The sequence below is a fragment of the Vulpes vulpes genome, chromosome 13 (genome assembly GCF_048418805.1).
Source record: "Vulpes vulpes isolate BD-2025 chromosome 13, VulVul3, whole genome shotgun sequence".
Classification (NCBI taxonomy): Eukaryota; Metazoa; Chordata; class Mammalia; order Carnivora; family Canidae; genus Vulpes; species Vulpes vulpes.
The window spans coordinates 71,359,574-71,376,506 of NC_132792.1; positions in this window are offsets into that span (position 1 = coordinate 71,359,574).

Below are 16,933 nucleotides of genomic sequence, written 5' to 3' on the forward strand. Positions count from 1 at the left end.
AATAATGCAAAATACAACCAAAAGAGAATTCTGCCAAGTTAGCTCAGTGTGCAACCGGAGAGTCTGAAACGCATACAAATGAGTGTTTCTACAACCATATCAAAGTCAGAGCTTACAGATTTAGTAAAGCTCTGTGGCCTGAGCTCATGGTTGTCTATAGACTACTAGCCAAAACTTCCAAGGTTGCAGATGATCAGCCCAAATTCATATTTAATCAAAAATGCAGGTTGGTTTGTAGGACCTTGGAAAAGGATTTTAAGCTCTTCTATGATGAACTACAGCAAAGTCATAAGATGTGGGAACTGGTTATGAAAAATTAAGTCTGTTCAAATTGAGATAAGTGGGACCTAAAACATACTCGTTGGGGACAGCTGCCACCATGCCCCCAGGGACCATCAATATTTGGACCCACAAATATTGGGTTTGCCCCAGAAACAGAGCTAGAAAGAGGAAAGTGATGTGGATAAACAGGGATCAAAATAACTTTCCAGGTGATCTACTTGAGTAGTTTAGATTTTTTTATGAGTCTGGTAGATTATTATCTGACTTTGTTTCATAGATTATAGTGTAACAGGGTAGTAGAGTGCTTTTCTTTGATTTTGTAGAGGCAGGTTCAATTTCTACTTTTCTGGATATTAGAGGAACCTCTGTTTTTTACTCTATATTTCTTCCATTTGTGGTGTAATATATGTCTCTAGGTAAAAGAGAGAACATTTCGAGTAATAAGTACATAATTTGAGGATAATGGAAATATGGATATGACATTAGAAGCATTGTTTTAATGGACCTTTCAACATGTGACATAGGACCTAAAGGATATGCTCAATAGGATGTCAAACAATGACAGGCTTGGATAGAGGCATGTGTAAATACCCCTAGTAAGGGAATTCGACCATCTCTTTGATTACCTATACATCTGTGTGTTTCTTTTTTATCATCTGCCACTATAGAAAACCTAGAAATGGAGTTCAATCTGATCTATGGAAAGATGGAGCTGAAGACAGGCACCTTGATAAAAAAAGAGAAAAGAATATCTTTTATCTTCCATTAGATTTAGAGAAATCTGAGAAAGTCTATCCACACAGTCAACAGAAGAAAATGAGTATTAGTATAAATTGTGCCCAACTATTAAGCTAAAAGAAATAATGACCAAAGATCAAACAGTATGTATCTCAGCTACATAGAATCATATAAGAAATCCAATAAAAAAAATAAGCCAGTCGTCGTTTTTATACTGTCAAGAAAACTAATTATTGTGGAAGAGACACAAATATGATCAGATTTAAAAAAATTTTTAAATACTCTTTTCTGAAATTTTTTTTTGTGGAACCCAGAAACTCAGCACAGCTTTATTTTACTTAAGCATGTTATCCTAATACATGTTTTATGGCAAAACACTTTAGAGGGAAAGGAAGTTTGTCCTCAAGATACCTTCTTCATTTATAACTTTCTCAATTTTTTGGCCTTCCTCTTATGGACAGTCTGAGTGGTTGATATTTTTCTTCTCAACCCAAACCTCTTTGTTTAGATTTCTGTATCATTATAGTCTTCTATTGGAGAGAACTGGTGTCAACTGGAGTCACCACGTGATTACACAATGTTTATCACCAAAGTGAAGGGGAAAGGGGGATAAAATAGTGTGTGAATTTCAGGATTATGGTAAGAGCAAAGAAAGTGTGAGACTGTTTCTCTGTACCCTTCTCCAGCAAACTCTGATTGCCCTGCAAATATACCTCTGGAACTTCTTTAAACTATAGAAATAATCCTATAAAAATAATGTATAGAATAATTTTGATTATACAGTAGGGCTGGAGTAGAAGCCCTATACAGATGTGTGTAACCTTTTAAAACATTACAGATGATAGTGACATGAAACTGTAGTCTGATTTATGATGGGATCATATATGCCTAACAATATATCTAGTTCTTGACCTAATCAAGTTGTCCAGTATACTACTAAACCCCCTCAATTACAGCAAACACACTTTCCAAAGCAAGCTATCCCACTTTGCACAGCTCACAGTCCAAGAAATTCTTCCAAACTCAGTGTCACAACAACGTCCAGTAATTGGTCCCATGTTTTTCCATCAAAGCTATCTAAAACAAGTCCAATTCGCTTCACTCAAGATGGTCTTTCGAATTTTTCAAGTAGATGCTTTTCTGAAATACTCATTTATTTCCAGGCTTAATGCTTTCATTTCCTTTACCTTTTCCTATATGACAACATTTCTAATCTATTTCATCAGCTCTGTTTTTGCTCTCTGAACACACTACAGCTTGTCTATATCTGCTCTTAAAAGGCACTCTTCGAAGAGATGAAGTCCTTCATATGAAATCCTGCCAGAACCTACGAGATCAAAACTAGTTTTCTCTCAATCTGGATGCTATGCTTCAATAAATGTATTTCAAAATTTTACTTGTACTACTCATTGTGGCATCCATGTCATATAGAAATAGCTCACATTTAACTTGCATAATCTAAAATTCCTAAACTGACCAACCACTTTCCACAAATTTATACTTACTGTCAACTTTTGGCCCTAAGAAAAAGATGTTCCATTTGTCACTAGAAATATCTATCATATTAGAGTTGATCTACTGTTACCACACAGCACCCTTTTGGATCGTGCTTCTCTCATCCTTTGTATTCACAACTCCTCTCTGCTTCTGGACCATCTCTGTATTCATTCACATCACTGATGAAAGTGCTCAAGAGGAGCAAGACATAGATCAAGCTCTGGCATCAACAACAGGGACTGTCCTCCAAACACTGACATGAGTTCATTCTTTGTGAGGTTTTTAAAATGTATACTAAACCTCTTCCAGATCTAGATATAACCACAAGTTTACCTCTTTGTTTTAACTCTAGTTGTTGTTTGCTTTTTTTAAAAAAATTTCCAATCAACTTTAGAGGGAATTGACAATTTCTGACATTTGTTCGGCTAACAATACAGATACTCTCAGAAAATAAAATGATTATCTGTAGAAGTTTGCAAACAACATTATTCTATCTTTTAAAACAAATTCCAATATAAAATGGACTGTAGTCTGAGATCACATCATGATATTAGCACAGAATACTAACATCACTACTAACAACATTTTGTTAAAATGTTACAAAAGGAATAAGTAAAATATAACTATACTTCAATAACTGTCCCAACTTCGTATTGATCCTTCCTTGATTTTCTAAATATATTTATGCAAGTCTATTGCTCTTACCACTATCTCAAGCTGCTATATAGTGTGTTGGAACTTAATTACATGAGTCCTTGCTTCTGCCATCCTGAAATGTTCAGGCTCTATCCACTGAAACAATAGAAGGTTTTTATAGAGAGCAAGGATATAATTGGATGCATATTTTTTTAAAAATAGCTGGAAATACTGTAGTGCATTAATTTAAGTAGAAAAATACAGGCAAGTCATTTCATACTCTTCCCCTTCACACACACACACACAAAACCTTTTAAACAATTGACGGAGTTATTCACTAATTCAACAAATGTTTGCTGAATACCCATTCAGATACATTAAAAAGTGGTTTTCTTCAACAAAAGTCCTGGTATTTAATGATAGTTCAGCTATCTTTTTAGAAAGAATAAAGATAAACCTGTTATTTTTGGTAACAAATCAACAAATTTTTATTGTGCTCCTAACATGGTGCCACATAATCTAAAGGACTAAATATAAACCATATCCAACAAAAATGATGAAGACTTAAATGAAAGCAGAGACAATAAAATTGAGAAGAAGGAAAATGTGCATAAGGAACTCTCTTCAGCATCATGAAATGCACAAATGATGACAAAAGTTTGGAACCAGAAACTTCATGCTGGAATTTGAGTCTACTGCTCTACCTGGAATACTTTGGATGAGCAACTAATTTCAGACTCACGTGTATCAAAATGAAAGGATAGGACTAGTATACTTATAGGCTATAAAGTCTGTGACTTTATCTTAATTAAGATCACACTGTCTCATATAAAAAAATTCAAAGAATTGGAGAATCGACTTCAGTTCACATTAGAAGAAAAGTTGTCATTTTGCTAGTATTCAGCTACAATTTTCAAATATCCTTGTAACCTTGCTTATAACAAGGAGCTAAAGTAAGCTAGAGGTGCTGCATGCAGAATTTATGCAAAACTTCACGTGTATTTTAAATAAATCAGAGGTAATTTTCCAACATAATTTGTCTTAATGAGAAGAGGTAATTTTATTCATGAAATTTCCTCTAATTCTGGTTATAAACTACACAAACAATTAAGGATATATGCATAGCATTTGCTATTTATGGCACTATTTTGATTGGCCTTTCATTGAAATCCCAGTTTTTTCTCAAATCCAGAAGGACAGTCCATGTTAAAAGAGCTATTGTTCCTTCATAATTACTCAGCAGCTTTTTCTATAGTATTGCCTCTATGTTATATGGTTTAGCAATTAAAAAAATTCAAATAGAAACAGCAAATAAACACAGGTGAGGAATTATTAAATATTAAACCTATTGATTTGTAGCTTGTAAGTGCAATTGTATAACAAATTAATATTTCCATTTAACACAGATGTATCACTAATTATTTTTAAAGTGTTGTTTCAACAAAAAATAATGTTCTTCCCTTTAAGAGCCAAGAGACCATCATTACCCTACAGCAACACTAAGTAATGTCACAGTTAATGTGCTCCTCTATCTTGGAAAATGGTAACCAACTCAGTAAACTCAACACATGAGAGAGGAGAGGTGTAAAACAAGGGGAGGGTATGGGTTAGCCAAAGTATGGAAGGAGCCTCGGTGTCCATCGAAAGATGAAAGGATAAAGAAGATGTGGTCTATGTATACAACGGAACATTACTCAGCCATTAGAAACAATGAATACCCACCATTTGCTTCAACGTGGATGCAACTGGAGGGTATTATGTTGAGTGAAGTAAGTCAATCGGAGAAGGACAAACATTATATGGTTTCATTCATTTGGGGAATATAAATAATAGTGAAAGGGATTATAGGGGAAAGGAGAGAAAGTGAGTGGGGAATATCAGAGAGGGAGACAGAACATGAGAGACCCCTAACTCTGGGAAATGAACAAGGGGTATTAGAACGGGAGGTGGGAGGGGGATTGGGTGACTGGGTGACAGGCACTGAGGAGGGCACTGGACAGGATGAGCACTGGGTGTTATACTGTATGTTGGCAAATCGAACTCCAGTAAAAAAATATACAAAATAAATAAATAAATAAATTTCAAAATTATTGTTTAGACCTGCAGTTTATTTACATTTTATTTATATATATGTATATATATGTATACTTTTATTCAAGTTTGATTTATCAACATTTTAAATGAAAAAATACATGAGGATTTTAAAATGTTTTCTTTGTGATTTACTTTTGGTTTAATTTAAATTGCACACACACATATTTTATACACTTTGAATCCTTTGAAAAAAAAAAAGAAAAGAAAAACAAGGGGAGGGAGGCAAAAGCAACGCATTGTGAATAGGGGGACATGAGGACCTGAAGCCAGATTAGGAAGAATAAAACTATCTTCTGATAATTTGTATGGAGAAATTACAAGAAATAATAGTTTTGTTTTTCTCTCTGTAAAACTAGTTTGTGTTCCATTTAGGATGGTATGTAAGGTAATTTGTCAAAGAACCCTCTTTCAGATAGGAAGAATGAAGAATGGCCTTCATTTTCAGTTTGCTTGCAAATTTGTGAAACACATAAAACAAGACCTGCTTTACATGGGGGTGGGAAGTTAAGAATTACCAGAACTTGCGATTTTAGCTTGTAATCATTTAAAGGCTGAATAAGTCTAAATATGACTTATAATGAAGAAGAACCCTCTAGCCAATTAAGCACTGTGTATGAAAATAACTAGATTCACAATGAGTACATACTAACTTATAGTTTTTAATGTTCTCTATTTTTGGGGCATAGTTTTAAAAGAATTCAGGACAGTCAGCTCTGGATCTTTAAGCCCAAATCCTTGGGAAAATGAAGACAATGTGAAAGGAGTCATCATTGGTTAGGTTCTGTGTGGCTGCTATAGAAGAGCATATAGAAATATATGTACTGTGGAATCAAGACAAAAGCTTAGCAGCCAAACAGATGCCCAAAAAAACTCACTGAAGCACTAAGAAAAGGTCAACAGTCTGTATCAAATACCACAGAGGAGAGAATTGTATTTAACATTTTTCAAATTGTACTCCACTAGAATACAAAAGATGGTTCTGATCACTTGTAGGAATCAGTCCTCGTGGTTATAGCCATGGGAAGGAGAGTCCCCTACCAGTTCTGACCCAAAGGTGACCGCATGCAAATGACCTGTGGTGGAGCTCAAATATTACCTGGATGCCTTCTGAACCCAGACATCAGTGAGAGAATGAATGGAAGCCACCATCTCTAATAGATCACTGTAGCTTTATCCAAGTGTCTAGAGAGGTAGAGAGTCTTCCCCAGAAATACTTTATCATGTAGAAAAAGGTCAAACAAATCTCCATGGAGTACGGATTTGATTTGAAGAGTTAGAAAGCAAACCACAGAAAGAGAGAGAGAGAGAGAGAGAGAGATGTTGACAATCATGGCAGTGTCCCTGCCCTTCTTGGCCCCTGGTCTCCCCTCATTTTCATCTAGTATCTGGAACTGGCATGGACTTTGGTGCCAAATGGATATTGGCTTAAATCTCTGCCACAGTGTTTATTAGGGATGTACTTCAATTCACTCTCAGAGCTTCATTTCCCTCATCTGTAACATTGGCATAATCTAGAACCATACCAGGTAATATATGAAAGTACCTAGCATGAAGCCTAGTATATAGAAGCATTCGGCTTCTACCTACTGATGCTACAATTCCTACCTTAATTATTTGTCCCTGAAGCTCAGATTTGGTTGCTTGGATATGGATCTCTCCTGTATTTAAAACTTTGCTTTCTTGAATGAACTTTGATTAAATATAAGTCTCTTCTGTGCTTAAAATTCAGTTTTTCCCAATGAAACTTCAGTCATCAGGGTTTGCTTGTGTTTGTTTTGTAAGTAATCTTTGCTCAAGGAACCAAACCCTGACCCTAGCCATGTGGCTAGTATCTTTAATAAAATAATAAAACTCAAAAAGAAATTCAAAAGTTTAAGTTATGCAAAAATCATCCAAGGCAGCTCAGCCTTCAGTGAAATTTCAAATCTCTGAATGCATTTGACAGGCTTTGTCTCAGTTCCATGTAAGTTCTGGGAGCTTAAACACAAAAACAAGGAGGCTTCACTTGTTTTGATATCTTTTAACTGAGACTCTGTAGCATTTCCTATCTTTCTCCTTGTGGTTTTACTCCCACTTTATGGGAATGACTTCACACTTCACAGCCCTCATAGGGATATTCCCTCTTGAACACTTCACCAAAGGTTCCAGTGTCCTGCCAGCAGATAGAGATTAGTGTTGTAGTTATGATTTCTGTAGAAGAGTTATCTGAGACTCAGATAAGTTTTGTACTCATTAAAATAACGAAGTGTGATACATATAAACCACATTACTGAACATGATATTGAAAAGGTCATATCTAGTTATAATCTTTTCACTAAAACTTTTTTTAAGATTTCATTTATTTATTCATGAGACACAGAGAGAGAGAGGCAGAGACATAGGCAGAGGGAGAAGAGGCTCCCTCCGGGGAGCCTGATGAGGGACTTGATCATGGGACCCCAGGATCATGCCCTGAGCTGACGGCAGACACTCATCCACTTAGCCACCCAGGTGTCCCATCTTTTCACTAATACTTAATTGTTCTAATTTTTATTCCAACCCTATAGTATTTATGTAAATACATTACTAGAATTTTTTAAAAAATATATATGACTCCCACTTGAGAGGGAAGGTAAAAGATAAATAAAAGCACATTTAATGAAAAGAAGCAGGGTATCTCTGCTCAAGGTAAATAATCTGGTATCTCCTGGTATACCAGGCTAGCAAGGGACTAACAAGGTACAAGATAAGAAAACACAGCTCTTCGCAGGTGAGCACCCACATCTCATGCCCTGAAGCTCTAACTCAGGACTCTGATCTTGGGCAAGTGTCTCCTTCCCAGCCTCTCATTCTTTGCCCCACTGTTATGTGGGGTACTGATGAGGATAGAGCCACCTACTCCACTTATCTCTCCAGCTGCCTCAACACAAATTCCCTCCACTCATCCTTCAGCAGACATCCCTCCCATGTAGGGGTTCGGTGACATGTGTTGGATGCTCAGCTTGCAAAGTTGCAATTTACTCCAATCCTCCCATCAGCGTTCAGTTCAAGACCAACATTTTCTTCCTGATGCAAAATGCTCCATTCACATGAGATTTCCATGTAGTGCCTGTACTGTGGTCCATAATAGCCCCCAGTGAAGATTAACACAGAGAGGAGAGACCAGAATTTGCTTATGTTATCAATTTGCACTTTCTGGGATATTGGTACTGAACATGGGGCATGATCTTAGACCATTTGTCAACTAAATGTCCTCAGAAGCCCGGAGCTCACCAAACAAAAGAAGGAAAGCAGAGCCCCTCCCAAGACAAGTGTCTCCAAGTGAAAAGTGCAAGTGGTAGGGATAAGAAGGGAAAGGATTTTCTCCTTCTTTAATCTTTGCTCATGCTGTTCATTTGGGGGCTAAGGCATGGGAGAAGTACCAGAGTTCTCAGGGAAACATGACAATGATAAAATCTCACAAGATTGTCCAAGCTAACAGGCATTTTTTTTCTGCAACTCCAGCATCTCTAAGTCCTATGGCTACTGGAAGCAGCCCTTTAACACGTGCCAAAGAATAGAGTCAAGGGCTAGCCTGGCACAGATCTTGGTGTGTCCCATCTCAGCCTTGGACCTAAGGGCCCTCAGTGCCACCCCCTGCACCTCAGAGGTAGAAAAAGATTTATCATCTGACCTTACTTCTCCATGCTTCCTCGCCTAGCATTTCCATGATATCCCTGCAGCCAACAACTCTTCAAATCTGCTTCCCACAGGCCAATTGTCCAGGGCAGGAGCAACCACTTCAGCTGTCACACTTCACAGTTGAGAGTGTGGGGGAGGTCACACTTTTTTTAAAAAAAATGAGATCAGTCAACTTTACTTGGACACATTGTAGTGCTCCTGCTCCCTTGAACTTGGGGTGCACTCTGTGATCCAACAGGATCCTATATGGCACCCCTCTCCTCCCTGAACTCCATCCTTTAACCCACATCCCCTTTTCTGCTGTAATAACCCATGGTGTTCATTCCCTGTTGTTATCCATACATTTTTCTTCTGGTTGAAATCACAACATAAGAAATGCCCTTTGTCATAAAGTATTCTGGTATGTTTTCGTATTCTGGGAGCTATTATTTACCCAGCAGAGACATGTCATTGCTGTAAAATCTTCACCTATGCCCTTATTTATATTGATTTGGGAATGTTCCTCTTGATCATTAGCACTTGCAGAAATGTGAAAGGCTCTTACTTCTCACAAAGCAACACCCATCACGACACACCGTGAAATATTAGATTAGCTCAGGAAGATGTGCTCTTTTCCTAGACTTGCTGAGCATCATCCCCTTTCTACAGGAGCTTGCAAATTGAGATTATGATTGCACATATTTGTGCCTGCCCAGCCTTGTGCTGCCGGTACTGGTGCTTGGTCCTCTAATGCTGCCATTCCTTCCCCAAAACACCACTCACTCTTTGCTGGCCTGGAAAATAGCAGCTACTCTGTGCACTTAGTATTTAGTAAATATTAAAAGGCCTATATCTGGGCAGGCTTTTTTCTCTGTGCTCCTTTTTATAAATGACAATGTTTTACTGTTATATTTAGACTTTACCAGAAGGACATGCATAATGGTATTAAATATTCAAATAAACCACAACCTATTTTTTTTTAAGTCTGAGGAAGATTTCTCAGATTCTAGCAATAAGAGTACATATCTTTTGATGTTTAATTGTTAAAAGAAGAAGGAGAAGGAGGAGGAGGGGGGGCAAGGGAAAAGGAGGAGGAGAGGGAGAAGAACAACAGCAACAAGAAGGAGAAGAAGAAGAGGAGGAGCAGGAAGAGGGGAAGGGGGAGCGACAGGGTGGGGGAGGAGAGGAGGAGAGTAGAGAAGGAGGGGGAGACAGGAGGGGAAGGAGAGGGATTGTAATGGGGATAAAAATTGGATAATTGAGGAAATATCCTAAAGAGCACTGTCTGGGCAGCCTGGGTGGCTCAGCGGTTTAGCACCACCTTCAGCCCAGGGTATGATCCTGGAGACCCAGGATTGAGTCCCACGTCAGGCTCCGTGCATGGAGCCTGTTTCTCCCTCTGCCTGTGTCTCTGCCTTTCTCTGTGTGTGTGTGTGTGTCTCATGAATAAATAAATTTAAAAAAATTTTAAGAAGAGCACTGTCTAATGTACGAATAATAATTTAGGAGTCTTGACTACTAAAGGTAGATTTCCTTTAGAAGAGAAGAAATCACAACAAAAGAATTGGTATACAGCTTGGTCTGGCTTCCTCTGAATGCAAAAGCTGAAATAAGGACTCTAGGACAAGTGGTTTACTTAGAAGGTGATCAGGGACTGAGAAGCAGAATGAGGAAGGAGGAAAGCCCCCAGAGGGTGCAGGAACAGGTGCTACCATGGGCAATGGAGGCTGTCTTTCCGGGGGCCTCAGAAATGCATCTCATAACTATCTCTTCAAAAGAAAGAAGGCCTTGGGGCACCTGGGTGGCTCAGCGGTTCATCTCTGGCTCAGAGCATGATCCGGGGGGCCTGGAATTGAGTCCTGCATTGAGCTCCGTGCGAAGAGCCTGCTTCTTCCTCTGCTTGTGTCTCTGCCTCTCTCTGTGTGTGTGTCTCTCATAAACAAATAAATAAAATCTTAAAAATAAAAAAGAAGAGAGGCCAGGGCATTTATCTATCAACTCATATCCACTCTGAATCAGAAGTGTGGACAACCCCACAGCACACCCTGCTGGGGCCAAGTTCCCACAGCTTTCAGGGGAACCTTCAGGCAGAGACGCAGAGAAATAAGACTGTCAGGTTCCTGGAGGCTTGCCCACACAGCTACAGCTGGAGTGGAGGAGGGCGGAGGGGTCACATCTGGGGCCCAAAGCACCTGCTTCAGCAGCGTCACATTTGCGCCACACTAGATTCAGATCCTGGCAGCAATATGCCCTCCTGAACTCTTCCCTGATGCCACCTCACCATCCCTCCCCAGCCCCTCACTTTCTAGAATCTTCTTCACATACCTATCTCCTTTTTAGATAGAAATTATATTATAGGTTAACTGGGAAGAATCGCTATATTGGCTTTCTTTGTTTTTAGGAATATTCTATCCCTATCCCTACATTTACTCAAGTCTTTTTTTTATTATTATTATAAATGTAAAATAATTGCCTCAGGACCCACAGCAGTGCCTGATACATGGAGGGCCCACCACACATTGCTGTTTAAGGAATTAATGTTAGTGTGTTTCATGCACTAGATTATACTTTCATCCTAAGGCCCTTGATTTCTACTCCTAGGGGAATATGTGATGCTTCTATAGGAAATGTTAAAATCTTTTTAACTCCAGAGATAAGATGACCTTTCTGTTAAAAAAAAGTCTACTATAATATTATATGGTTATATAAATATTATATAGAGCTTCAAATAATACTATGTGGGTATAAAAATCTATCTCTTCTGCAGAGGACACTGTTAGTTGATAAGGCATAGAGGGGAGAGTGTGAGACCCCAACAAGACAAATGTGCCCCTACTGGACTCTGGACAGAGTGACTCTCAGAGGGGTGACATCTCACCACCCTCCTATGAACTGGTACAGCAGGAAGGCAGCTTCCGGCAGAGCATGTCCAAGAGAAGCAAAGGTTTTCATACTAATTAATTGATAATTCACAATTCAGTGAAAAACAGTTGCTCTGCCTGCTCAAAACAAAAGGAAATTTCTGGAATCCCAGTGCCCTGGTGAGGCAAGGGCCTGGTTCTCCTGCAATGAGACAGAGGAGGTAGGCAGATAAAGGATCCCTGGGCCTAGAAGAAGCATTCAGACCTGCATGGGACCAACAGAAATCCAATTTAAGCCATTATTTTTTCTCAAAAGAGACCAAAAAAAACCAAAAAAACAAAAAAAGCACCCCACATGAAAACAACAGAATCAGAAAAATCCTACAATCGATACATGAAAAGTAAGAGTGACTCAGGAGAGCAGTCAGGAGCAGGACAAATGAAATTAAAGTCCTCACCATGGCACTCCGTAATTACTTGTAATCTGAGCTTCCTACATCCGGGTCGGTCTTCCCAAAGAGGAGACTCTGCCACCAGCTCAAGGACCACGTCTTTGGTTTCTTTGTACTTTCCTAAATCCAGCCTGATTGCAACCTCCACCCAGTAATTGGGGCTTCCCAGTCTCTGCCCACAAGCTCAGCTAGCCAGGACCCAGCTGTTCACGGCCACCCAGAGCATCCCCCTCAGGCCTCACAAAACTGATGCTCTTGGTTAGATGTCTACGACTGCCATTAGCTTGCCCTGAAATCCTCTACCTATGCCACATGTCCTCTGGTGGCCTCAGGCTTCCTGCCTGTCAGGATGTCCCTGAGCTCACACCACTGAAGCTCCCTGAAAGCAGCTGGAGAAACACCTCCCCCTGGGATTGGACTGAGGAGCCTCACCACCAAATCTCCCAAGAGTATTACCTAAGAAGTTGGGCTACCCTTCAAAAGGCCAATACACAAGAGAGGATTTTTTTTATTAGAGAGGAATGTGAGCTTTATTCAGGAGGCCAGCAACCTGGGGAGAAGGCAGGCTGGGAGATTTCTGCTGGGCCCAGAGATTTTTAGAGGGATTTAATCTATGAAGGGAATGTAATGGTCTGTGACATTTCTTTATTATGTGCAGACTCGATGGTGTCAGTTAGAAAGTTATCTTAGTGCTCAGGGCTTATGCAAGAAGTGTCAGTTCCTTGGTGCCCAAGGTGGATTGTACAAAAAGGTCTGGTTCCTTTGGTACCTAGGGTTTGTGCAATTGTACTCTGTTTTTTCTGCAAAATAGGGCAAGGTCTAGAAATGTACAAAGGGAGGTCAGTAAAGTCATTTGTGTGACCTTAAAAACGAAAAATATTTTGCTAAAAGATTGCTGGGCTAATCAGAAAGTTGAGGTGGCTTTAAATAGACTCATAGGCCCCTGTGGCCTGGAAAAGTTCTGGACCTTCATTCCCCAAGGACAGTGGTCTGCAAATCTCAAAGAAAGTAAGATAGTTCTATTGTAAATGAAGGGCCTTAGGTCAACAAGTAAGGAGTGTGCAAACCTGAAACAAGTTAACCCTTAAGACTGGCTGGAGTGCTATTACGAGAGCAGCAGGGGAGCTCTGTGGACTTTTGCATCCACTCCCTTCCAGTGCCATCCTCATGGTCCTATCCTCCTCCTGCTTCCACCTTGCTGCTTACCAACTCCATTCTTATTTGTGATTTTTGTAAAAGTCTCACAACAATACTGTGAACTTGATGCTAATCCCATTTTATAGTTGAGGAATCTTATAGTGGAGGTTCAGAATGGCTGTAAATTGCCCAAGCATATGCAATGTTTCCACACCTGCCTGATGGGACTGCAGACTCCCAGCCCCCCCCCCCCATTGATGCCTGATGCCATAGGGAGTGACAGGGACTGTGTCCTTGACTCATGCCTGGGTTTCAGGCCTGGATCCAGAGTTTAAGGGGAACGCCTCTAGGCAAGGTATGAATCTCAAACAACAGTTCCTCTAGAGGTAAAATGGAGATAATATTTACTTTAAATAGTATCTACTTTAAGGGATGAAATAAGATGATAGCACTAAAGTGTCTAGCACAGTGCTTAACACAGAGTAAGAATTCAGTTGATGTTAGCTGTTGGTACCGTCATTAGTATTTTTAAATCATCTGTTCCACTCCTAGCTCCTCTCTGCTTTAACTGTGGTTCCCAGCACTGCCTGGTCACCTTTGAGTCTCTATTTGGACAGACGCAATGCCTCAGAGATCACGTGTAATCCATAAATCTCCATTGACCGAGTCGGTGCTTGGCCCTCTAGCACATGTAAAGATGCGGCTGTGTAAGTGCCACTCGTGTGGCACTGCTCCTCCCTGGAAATACAACTAACCCTGGAAATGATTCAACAGGCAATAGTAAAAAGACTAAAAGATCAAAGAGGAAATCAGCCAAGTTAGGGGGATCAACCACTCGGTGAGTTTCTCTTTGTTCTCCCATATGCCCTCAGGACTTGGTGGCAGACTGTCTGCAGCCCAGAACCACTGCCAGTGGTAGAAGAAAGAGGGAAAGAGAAGAAGAAAAGAAGGAAGGAAGGAAGGAAGGAAGGAAGGAAGGAAGGAAGGAAGGAAGGAAGGAAAAGAGAGAGGAAAGAAAAAGAAAGAAAGAAAGAAGAAAGAAGGAAGAAAGAAGAAAGAAAGAAAGAAAGAAAGAAAGAAAGAAAGAAAGAAAGAAAAGAAAAGAAAAGAAAGAAAGAAGAAAGAAGAGAAGAAAGAAAGAAAGAAAGAAAGAAAGAAAGAAAGAAAGAAAGAAGAGGGAAGAGAGAGAAAGGGAGGGAGGAGCAGAAGGGGGAAGAAAGAAGGAAAGATGGAAAGACAAAAACTACAGACCAATATCTCTCATAAACTTAGAAGCAATAATCCTTAACACAATTTCAGCAAGTTGAATCTGACAATGCTAAAAAGAATGATATGCCACAATCAAGAAGGTTTTTCTTCCAGGTATGCAAGAACGCTTCAATATTCAAAAATCAATCAATGTAATTCACCATATAAATATGGTAGGGAAGAAAAATCATATGATCATACCAATTAACACAGAAAAATTCGACAAAATTCGAAATTCATTCATGATAAAAACTCTCAGAAAAATAGAAGAGAAATTCCACAGCCTTATAAACAACATCCACAAAACAACCTATAGCTAACATCATACTTAATAGTAAAAGATAGAATCCTCTTTCTCCAACATCTGGAACAAAGCAGGATGTCTGCTGTCACCACTCTTACCCAACATTATACTGGAAATTCTAGCCACTTCATTATGGCAAGGGAAACAAAGAAAAAAACACATGAATTGGAAAAGAAGAAATAAGTTGTCTTTTTGTATATGATATAATTAGCTTCACAGAAAATCCTAGGCAATCTAAAAAATAACTCCTAAAATTAATAAATAAATTCAATAATGGCATGGTATATAATATCACCCCACAAAAATCAATTCTATTTCTATGTAATGACAATGAACAAGTGAAAACAAATAAAAAATACAGTACCATTTATATTTGCTTCAAAGAAAAATGAAATACTTAGATGTAAGTTTTTAAAATTGTGTACAGGATCTGTATGCTGAAAACTATAAAATGCTGATAAAAAATTAAAGAAGCCCTAAATATTTGGAAAGATATGCTATGTCCAGGGACTGGAAGGCTCAATGTTGTGAGGATGTTAAGTCTTCCCAAACTGATCTACAGATTTAATGCAACTCCTATCAAAATATCAGCTAGGTGTTTTATAGACATAAACAAGCTTAATCTACAATTTATAGGGAAAGGAGGAAGCCTTAGAATAGCTAAAATAAATTTTAAAAAGATGAATAAAGTAGAAGGACTCACTCTTAAAAAAAAAAGATTTATTTATTTTTATTTGTAGGGAGGGGCAGGGGGAGAGGAAGAGGAAGAGAATCTTAAACAGACTCCCAACTGACCATGGAGCCCAAGGCAGGGCTCAATCTCACAACCCTGGCCCTGAAATCATGACCTGAGCTGATATCAAGAGTCAGAGGCTTAGCCAACTGAGCCACCCAGGTACCCCAGGAATCACACTTTTTGATGTTGAGGCACACTATATAGTGACAGAAGTCAAGACAATGTGGTGATAGTGAAGAGTTAGACACATAGGCCAATGGAACAGAATAGAGAATTCAGAGAGCGATCCATGCAAGTATGTCCAATTGTTTTTTGACCATGGACCAAAAGCAATTCATTGGAAGAAGTATAGCCTTTACAATGAGTGCTGCTACAGCATATGACATCATATGACATCATAGGCAGCAAAAAGTATATAAAAGTATATATAAAAAAAAGTATATATAAAGTATATAAAAAAGTATATAAAGTATATAAAAGTATATAAAAGTATATAAAGTATATAAAAAGAACCTTTACCTAAATTTCACATCTTATGTACAAAATAGCTCAAAATGGATCATAGGCTCAAATGTGAAACATGAAACTATAAAACTTCTAGAAAAGAACATAAGTGAAAAATTTTAGGACTAAGGAAAGAATTTTTCAACTTGCCACCAAATATACAATCCATAAAGGAAAATTTGGTAAGTTAGATCTCACCAAAATTTAAAACTTTTGCTCTGTAAGAGATCCTATTAAGAGGATGAAAAGACAGATAACAGCCTGAGAGAAAATATTTGCAAATCACAGTTCCAAAAAAAAGGACTGGTATCTAGAAGATATAAAGAACTCTCAAAGTTCAAAATTAGGAAAACAAATAATCCATTAGAAAGTAGATCAAAGACTAAAAAAGATATACAGATGGCACCTGGGTGGTGCAGTCTGTGGGTGTCCAACTCTTGATTTAAGCTCAGGTTGTGATCTCGGGGTCATGAGATTGGGCCGTGTGTCAGGCTCCACACTCAGGGAAGAGTCTGCTTGAGATTCTCTCTCCCTCTCTCCCCCCCCTCCTGCTAGTGCTTGCTCTCTCTCTAAAATAATAAATAATTATTTAAAAATTTATAGAATAATATAATTTAAAGGCATAAAACACATTAGTGGTTGCCAAAGATTGGGAATGGGGGGGAGGGAAGGGGCCAAGTCAGCAATAAAAGGGGAAAATGGAGGGTTTTTATTTTTAAAAGATTTTATTTATTTATTTGAGAGAGAGAATAAGCAAGAGAGACAGAGAGCATGAGCAGAGGGAGGGGTAGAGGGAGAGGGAGAA